The sequence below is a fragment of the Gopherus flavomarginatus genome, chromosome 9 (genome assembly GCF_025201925.1).
Source record: "Gopherus flavomarginatus isolate rGopFla2 chromosome 9, rGopFla2.mat.asm, whole genome shotgun sequence".
Classification (NCBI taxonomy): domain Eukaryota; kingdom Metazoa; phylum Chordata; order Testudines; family Testudinidae; genus Gopherus; species Gopherus flavomarginatus.
Window position 1 is genome coordinate 18,678,479 of NC_066625.1, and position 8,264 is coordinate 18,686,742.

At 42.8% G+C, this 8,264-nt stretch overlaps 1 long non-coding RNA gene across 1 annotated transcript; it reads right to left on the minus strand.

Annotated features, from left to right (window-relative positions):
* Positions 1-2,960: 2,960 nt before the first annotated feature.
* On the minus strand, positions 2,961-7,633 carry LOC127058189 (uncharacterized). The gene is made up of 3 exons (XR_007776308.1): positions 7,549-7,633; positions 4,861-4,912; positions 2,961-3,165 (listed from the first exon to the last, which is right to left on the minus strand). It is a non-coding gene; the product is annotated as an uncharacterized LOC127058189 (long non-coding RNA).
* Between the last annotated feature and the right edge of the window lie 631 nt (positions 7,634-8,264).

The following is an 8,264-nucleotide window of genomic DNA, read 5'->3' on the forward strand; positions in this document are numbered from 1 at the left end:
AACTATGAGACATGGAACAATCCTAGGACCAGTTCAAGGACACCACACCAAGTAAAAAAAAATCATTCCACACCTAAATACCAACCCAAAATAAACTGGCTTTTGAGAGTACCAAGACATCACCACACTTAAGCGCCTAACTCATGTATAATGATGCCACAGATAACCTGGCCTATCTTTTAGTTGCCTGCTATTTGATTACAAAGGGATTCATTGTACCAAATTCCAGATTCCCTTCTTAATACATTATCAATGTAAAAATTGACTGGCAATATCCCTGCAGTACTTCCTGGCTACATATTTGCCTGCATAATTTCATGTATATTCTGTTCTTTTGTTTACATCATTTACTCTACAACCTAGATTCTGTCTTCCTGAAATTACCTCTATAAATAACCAAATGAAGCCAAAAATCTGACTGTCCATAGCAAAATACAAGCAATAATGGGGGCAGGGGGAGACATGGATTCCGGGCAAGATTCAGAACTGGATATTGACCACCCTTAAATTTGGGGGTATTAGAGGATTTAGTCTGGGCCTTTTCAGATTCATTTCCAATTCATGATTTAATAGACAACTAGTGGGACAGGGTTGTGGCACCCTTCTCAGTTAAGTCTAGAAACAGATTCACTTGATGCAGAGCTCAAAAATGATATGACCAGTGTCCCAAGTGACTGATTTTATCATGGTATCCTGCCAGGACAATGGCTTTGCCTCACTAGCACCAGGCCATCCAAGCAGTATGTTTAAACTATAGAATTGCTTCATAGTGTTTTAACCCATCCAATCTAGTGCTCCAATCTAATACCAACCAGTGTTTTCTAGCATGCCACTGATTCCAGGAGGTGAAGTGTGGTGCACTAGGCGAAGGTATAAATGTAGGCTTAGTAGGTACATCTGTCTGAAGTCTGGCTGCCTGAAATAATTTAACTTCAAACTTCTCCTGAAGGCAACAAAAAACAAGTCAAATCCTCACCTTCTAAAGAACATGACCAGTGTCACTGTATGCTAATGAATGCAAACCATCAGTTAACAGTAATGGAAAATCAGGAGTGACATGACAGGCAGCAGCTTGCTCTCAATGTACTAAAAACCTGAATTTAAATGCAGTTGGGGGATTAAAAGCACATATAGGCGGAATATATTAGAAAATGAAATATTTAATCTTGAATACTAATCTATTAGAAGAATGATTTCATTTCCTTGCCATATGTACCACCGTGATATGCTTTCAAAAGTGAGATGACATTAAAATTAACTTCCCTTTTCAAGTCAAATCTTTGTATATTATTATACAGGTCCCATTTCGGGGGGGAATTAAAAAACACAGTTATGGAGTCAGTGTAATAGCAATAAATTAGTTTATTTTTACCCCTACATATAAATGAACTAGTTAGCTCCTATACTTGGAGTATATGCACTGTAGAATAGTAAAATGACTTAAGAACACACAGCTCCATTGCTGCTGTGCTACCAGCACTAGGGTAAATCATTGCAATGAAATGGAAATAAAATCTGAATAGGTCTGTATTACAGCTTGACAGCCAACACCCTGAGTTTAGACAATATCCAGAATCAGAGTCAAGCCCAGATTTCATTTTATTTCTTTTATTCGCTATTATCAGAGGTTGAAATTTTCAAAGTCATCTAGGGGATTTAGACACATAGTGTATCTTCCATTAATATTAATTAAAATTATGGAAGAGGTGTCTAAATCCCCTAGGCTTCTTTAGAAGTCCCAACCAGAGAGGGTTAAAGGGTACAAGTGTTCCAAAGACAGGGCTTGTTGAAGGCAAATTTCTTTCACAACTTTCCTGGTAATGATTACAGTCACAATAGTATTTTGCATCCCTACAGAACCTTTCCTCACAGAATCACTAAGCGCTTTGCAACCATTAATAGAGTTTACCAGCCCAGCTTTTCCTGAGACTGAGCTCTGAGAGGTCTTTCTGTTTAAGGGCAACAACTCTGCAAACCCTTGGTGCGGGAGAAGGACATTACAGAGAATATGGAAGCCATGAGGAAAAGGGGTACTTTAATAAGGCAGGTTATTTACATTACAACCCCTTACTGAGTTACAGGAAAGTGTCCAGGGAAGATGGGAAAGTAGTAGCAGGAAGCACAGTACAGAATTTGCTTCTCCTTTCCCTCTTCTAATGGTCCTAACCTTAAAAAAGAGACTTGGGCATTCTTACCTGGGGGCAAATTGTTGGTGGAGCTTTCCCTGGAACCAGGGAAGGCCACAGTGTTTGTTGCTGACTGTTGGCTCCATTTTGAGTCATGGGCAGGGGCTTTAAAGACCCGTTATTTATGCTTTTCTACAGCACCATCTGGGGTTAGAAATGCAGCAGGGAAAGAGGGAATAGCTCAGCTACTTCCCATTGAAACTGCATAGAGAGGTAGAGGGGGCTGATTGGCCAAGACTAATAAGGGGTGGAACTGTGACAGGTTGCCCCCCGCCGGGGGTACCACTGAGCCCACCGGTTCCACCAGTCTGGGGTCCCTTACACCACCCTGCTGAGCCAGGCCCTCAAGCCTCCTCCAGCAGGCACACAAGTAGGGCTACACACAGCTGCAGAAAGACACAGACACAGAGATCAGCGTTGCATGGGAAGACTCAGCTCAGGAATTGTCCAGCACTTAAATGCACACCCCATCTGGCGTGTAAACCCAAAGTTGTATTGTCTTGCGCTGCACAGAAACCTGTATAGCCTAAGCTCATGAAATTCGCTCCCTCCCTCAATGTGAAGGAAAACATGCACAGTTTTTTGCCCTCCGGTTATGAATTGCATAGAGAGGTCTAGAGAAAACACAGGTATAACAGCTAGAAAGGAGAGATTTTAAGTGATTATAGGGGATAGCAAACAGATCAAAGCAGATTACTGAGCAAATAAAGCAAGCACTCAAACTAAGCTTAATACACTAAAGAAACTGGCTACAATAGTAATTTCTCACCCTAAATGATGTTTTAAGCAGGTTGTAGAGTTTCTTGAAGACAAACTGCTCCTGCTTACAGCTTAGAACTCCAGGTATTCCTTCCACATGTTCGACACCTTCTAGTCTGGGTCCAGTACTTTCTTCCCCCGATCAGTCTTAGGTATGTTCGGCAGTCATCTTGGGCAGGAATTCCATGAAGAACTCATCCTGATTAACTCACTTTCCTGCCTTAAATAGGATTTACATATGGTGGGAATCTTTTATGGCCCAGTTTGGTTACCACTCCCTTTGTGGAAAAATACTAGCAGTCCAAGATGGAGTTCAGTACCAGGTGACATGATCACATGAATCTACAGTGTCAAAGCAGCCATAAATCCTCAGGAAGATTTCCCAGGAGGGTGGGAGATTAGCATCTTCAAAGTCCTATTGTTCTCCCTAATGGCCAATCCAGACTGATTGCATTCTGTCTGGTGGGCATTCCCTAGATGTAAACCCACTTGCAATTGTTATATAGTCAATATGGCTAAGTTTAGATACAAAAATGATACATGCATGCAAATAGGATAATCATATTCAGTAAATCATAGCCTTTCCAATGATAGCTCACAAGACCCATCTTGCACAAAACACATCTTAGTTATGCCATATTCATATCGTAACAATATCTCTATGAAGAATATGGGGCAGAGTGTTACAGGAACTAGGAGACTATACAGTTGATTTCCAATCATGGAAACTTGTTCCCTTTTGGAAGTTCACTCAAACTAGGAGCAATCAGGTTAATGACCCAGCGAGGCTTAGGAGCACCCTTCAAATTGAGCCCTTGGCCCAGATGAAATGCTTATATTGGTTAGATCTCATTTTAAGGATTTTTGTCAGATGCCCCCCCGCCTTTAAAAAGTGGATTTAATAAAGGGGTGTTTATTTAATGTGACCCTAGCAATTGCAACTTTGTAAAGTACGTCAATATGTTTTTCAATGGGACCTTTAATTAAAAGTCACTTATTCTGATAGTTACAAAGGCTTCCTGGTTTCTCTCTGGAATCAGTGGCCCCTCATTTCCCGTGCTACAATCACAATGTGACACTGACTCAGGTGATGGGTCCTACAGACGTCAGTGGCATTATTGTTAGAAGGGGCTGTCATAAACAGATAGTTAAGGGTTAAAGTCTCTTTTACCTGTAAAGGGTTAAGAAGCTCAGTAAACCTGGCTGATACCTGACCAGAGGACCAATAGGGGAACAAGATACTTTCAAATCTTGGTGGAGGGAAGTCTTTGTTTGTGCTCTTTGTTTTGGGTGTTATTCGCTCTTGGGACTAAGAGGGACCGGATGTCAATCCAGGCTCTCCAAATCTTTCTAAACCAGTCTCTCGTGTTTCAAAATTGTAAGTAACAGCCAGGCAAGACAGATTAGTTTTATTTTTGTTTTCTCAACTTGTAAATGTCCTTTTTTTGCTGAGAGGATTTCACCTCTGTTTGCTGTAACTTTGAACTTAAGGCTAGAGGGGGTTCCTCTAGGCTATATAAATTTGATTACCCTGTAAAGTATTTTCCATCCTAATTTTACAGAAATAATTTTTACCTTTCTTCTTTAATTAAAAGCTTTCTTTTTAAGAACCTAATTAATTTTTCCTTGTTTTAAGATCCAAGGGGATTGGATCTGGACTCACCAGGGAATTGGTAAAGTCCCTCAAGGCCACTCAGGGAGGGGAGAGTTTTGGGGGGGCAGGAAGTGCTCTAAACACTAACTTCTGGATGGTGGCAGTGTATCAAATCTAAGCTAGTAATTAAGCTTAAAAGTGTCCATGCAGGTCCCCACATTTGTATCCTAAAGTTCAGAGTGGGGAAGGAACCTTGACATGAGCCTATACAGAACTTGGGTTTAGAGCTTCCTCTGCAGGCCAAGCTGTCTTATTACTCACAGTGGAGTTGCTCGAAGAAGCCATTTTAGAGGAGGGAAGTTAATTCAGACTCCTGCTGAAGGAAAACAAACAGAAAGAACCATTCATAGAGTGAACATAGCATAGAGGAAAGTGATTCTTCTTTGGGAAAGCATGTGCTTGCGTACGATAACCCAATATTTGCCAACCCTCATGAATGTGACATTGTAAATACAGTGTGTCAGTACAATGGCTTTAATTAAGGAAAAAAATTTGAAGAGGGAAAAAGGCATAGTTCCTTTCCAGCAATAAAGCTAGTTTTCTGAGGCATTATCTTTCTGCATAGCTTGTGGATTTGGAGTTATTGAATATAATTACTGGCTTGGGAAAACACTTTTAATAGACTGGGTCTGTGTGATCCCAACTAATCTGTCTTTTTAAGCACCTCTGTGCACTCCAGCACCAAAAAATACAGTTCTAGGACCGTAACTATCACTAGTCAGGCTGGAGACTTGCGTTTAAACTGCTTTAAGGATATTGTGCCAGGCTAGCAAACCCTGAAAAATCACCGTGGTGGGGTCTTGTGGTGTTGTCTGCAGGGCTTTAAGGTTCACTTTATTCCTTTCTAATTAGTCATTTCCCAAGCACTTTAAAATATTCAGGATTGTTGCTTTTATTGTTATTACATTTGAGCAATGCTAGGCCCCGACACAGCAAATTTTACTCAGGCCAGTAATTCACAATTTCTGGAGTAGGCCTATAGACTTTAATGGAACTATTCAGGTGAATAAAGATTACTCGTGAATAGATGTTTGTGGATTGGCCTGCTACTCAGTTGCGCAGAAAAAGCCACAGGATTATTGTCAGCAATGACTATTTCCCACCCATGGTTCTGTGGCTGTGGAGATGTAAGAATCCTGACTGTTAATATGCTCAAGGAAAGTGGAGGCTACAAGGAGACGGGTTAGACTGGACAGGACTATGCTATGTCACCTCTGTAGGCGCAATCCCTGCCTGAACTCCCTGGACTGCATGACACCGGTCCCCCGCTCACTATCCCTTTGAATGGCACAGCCTTCTTACACCCCTACCGTATCCTTTTGAGATAAGCCAGTTCCACAGACTAGAGCCAACTGCGTGGAGTGGAGTGGGAAAGGTAATGGCACTGCCTTTTCCCTGCCCACTTTCAGGTGGTTTGTGCCTTAGGACAGCTAGGGGGAGCAGTCCCTGCACTCTTGTGCTGCTGGCACCCACCCTGCACACAAAAGCTGGAGCCAGAAACAACCTGGCCCATTCCGTTCCATGCCAGATATTAAAGCATGGATCAGCACATGATATTAGTGTGGAAGTAAATGTACTATTCCAACTATTTTGCTTTGCAGGTGCTGGGCCTTCATTCTTGCTATTGCTTAGCAGAGGTTATGTTTTATTTCCTTCAGCCTGATTGTGGTTGTCAATACCATCTCAACAGCTAACACTCTGCTGTCATCTTCTACTAAAAGTGCTCTTTCCTTTCTAGGGAGACACATGTAGAATCACAGCAAATGAGCAAGTTTAATGAGCAGATTCATCCTGGCCTTGGAACAAGAGTGCAAGGAAACGCTTCTTCCTGGCCACAGGGTTGGGGAGTGGGAGACAAGGCAAAGGTTAGGGACTGATCCTTGCTTACACAAGGCATTTGAGGCAGTGTTTAAGGCACTGGACTGGGAATCAGAAGACTTGAGATCTATACCATGATTGTGGGCAAGTCACTTACCTCTGTTGTGCCTTGGTTTCCCTATCTTTATAATGGGCATAATACTGTTAGCTTCCTTTGTAAAGTGCTTTAAATTTACAAAGGAAAAATGCTATACAAGAGCTAGCTTTTGTCAGCAGAGCTAGTTGGGATTTTTTTTTAAATCAAAGAATGCTGCTTTCTTGAAAGTTTCAGAGGTCCAGGATGGAATTTCTGGAGAGAGACCCCCAGCGAGTAGACTACTCACCTCAGGGAGACCCAGGGTTCAAGTCCCTGCACCCAATTAGGCAGAATAAGAACTTGACCCTGGGCCTCCTACCTGCCAGGAAAGTGCCCTAACTACTGGGCTATCGGATAGTTGGGGACAGAGAGAGAGAGAGAGAGAGAGAGTATGAGTGTGTGTGGGTGGAGAGGGGTTTTTTTTTTTTGCAAAAGAGAAATACTGTTTTCTGGTCAGCCCAATTTTTAATATTTGCAGAGTAGGCTCATTGAAGCCAGTGGGACTAATTTGCATCAATGAGCATGACCTAAACGTACCAGGCTAAGTTCCCTATGTGCAGGGCCATCGAGAGTGGGTTTGGGCCATGGTGAAAACAAATTTTTAGGCCCCCCGAGCAAGGGCGGACCGACTAAACAGGGCCGACAAAGCTGGGGAAGCCAGGCCGTGGGCCCCCTTCTGGACTGCCGGACCCCAGTAACTTGTACGGCTTCCCCCCAACACACACACCCCTCGGCCCTGCCTAAGTGGCTAAAAGAATAAGAATAGTATTAAGAATAAAAGGCTAGCATCTCTCACCTTATTTTCCATATTAAATAACTCATTTATCTGACCTACCTTTCCTTTATTTCTTGTTATTCGCATCATAGTAGGATAGTGGGACCCATTGTGCTGGGCAGCACAGACAGCTTCTGCCCCAAAGTGCTACAAGCTAAATAGACAAATCAAACAAAGAATGGGAGGAGAAACAGAGGCACAGAGCGATTAAGTGACTCACCCACGTTTTACACAGTGGGCCAGTGGCAGGACTTGCATCTCTGATCAGTGCTCTATCCTCTGGCACCTGCAAGGAAAGCCTTCACTCTGTGCTTTGCCTTAGGTTATTGATTTAAATGTCTCTCCCCAAGGAGCCCATGTGGTTTATAGTGTTGTGCTGTTTATAAAGTTCTTGTTTTAAGGCTTCCATTTAATACCTCTGTTATTCTAGCTGTTATAGCTGTTTGTGCAGCTATAAAAAGAGTTATCCTCTGGCTGCCTGACTGCTCCAGTAGGCTGGGAATGTGAGGCATCGGCTGCAGAGTGGCTCGCTGGGTTGCCAGGGAGTTTATAACTTGCTTACTTGCAGACAGAACAAGTAATTTAAAGTTGCAGGTACTAATGTGCTAAATTCTCTTCACACCTTGTGCAGCTGAGGCATTCAGCTGTATGGTTAAGCTTTGATACGGTAACCAGACAGCAAGTGTGAAAAATTGGGATGGGGGTGGAGGGTAATAGGAGCCTATATAAGAAAAAGACCCAAAAATCAGGACTGTCCCTGTAAAATCAGGACACCTGGTCATCCTAAGCTCTGAGGCTATGACTACACTGCAGTTAGACACCTTGTAGGCTCCTAGAGCCCAGGCTCCAGCCTGAGCTCGCATGTCTGCACTGTAATTGAACAGCCCCTTAGCCTGAGCCCTGTGAGCCCAAGGCAGCTAGCACAGCCAGATGTGG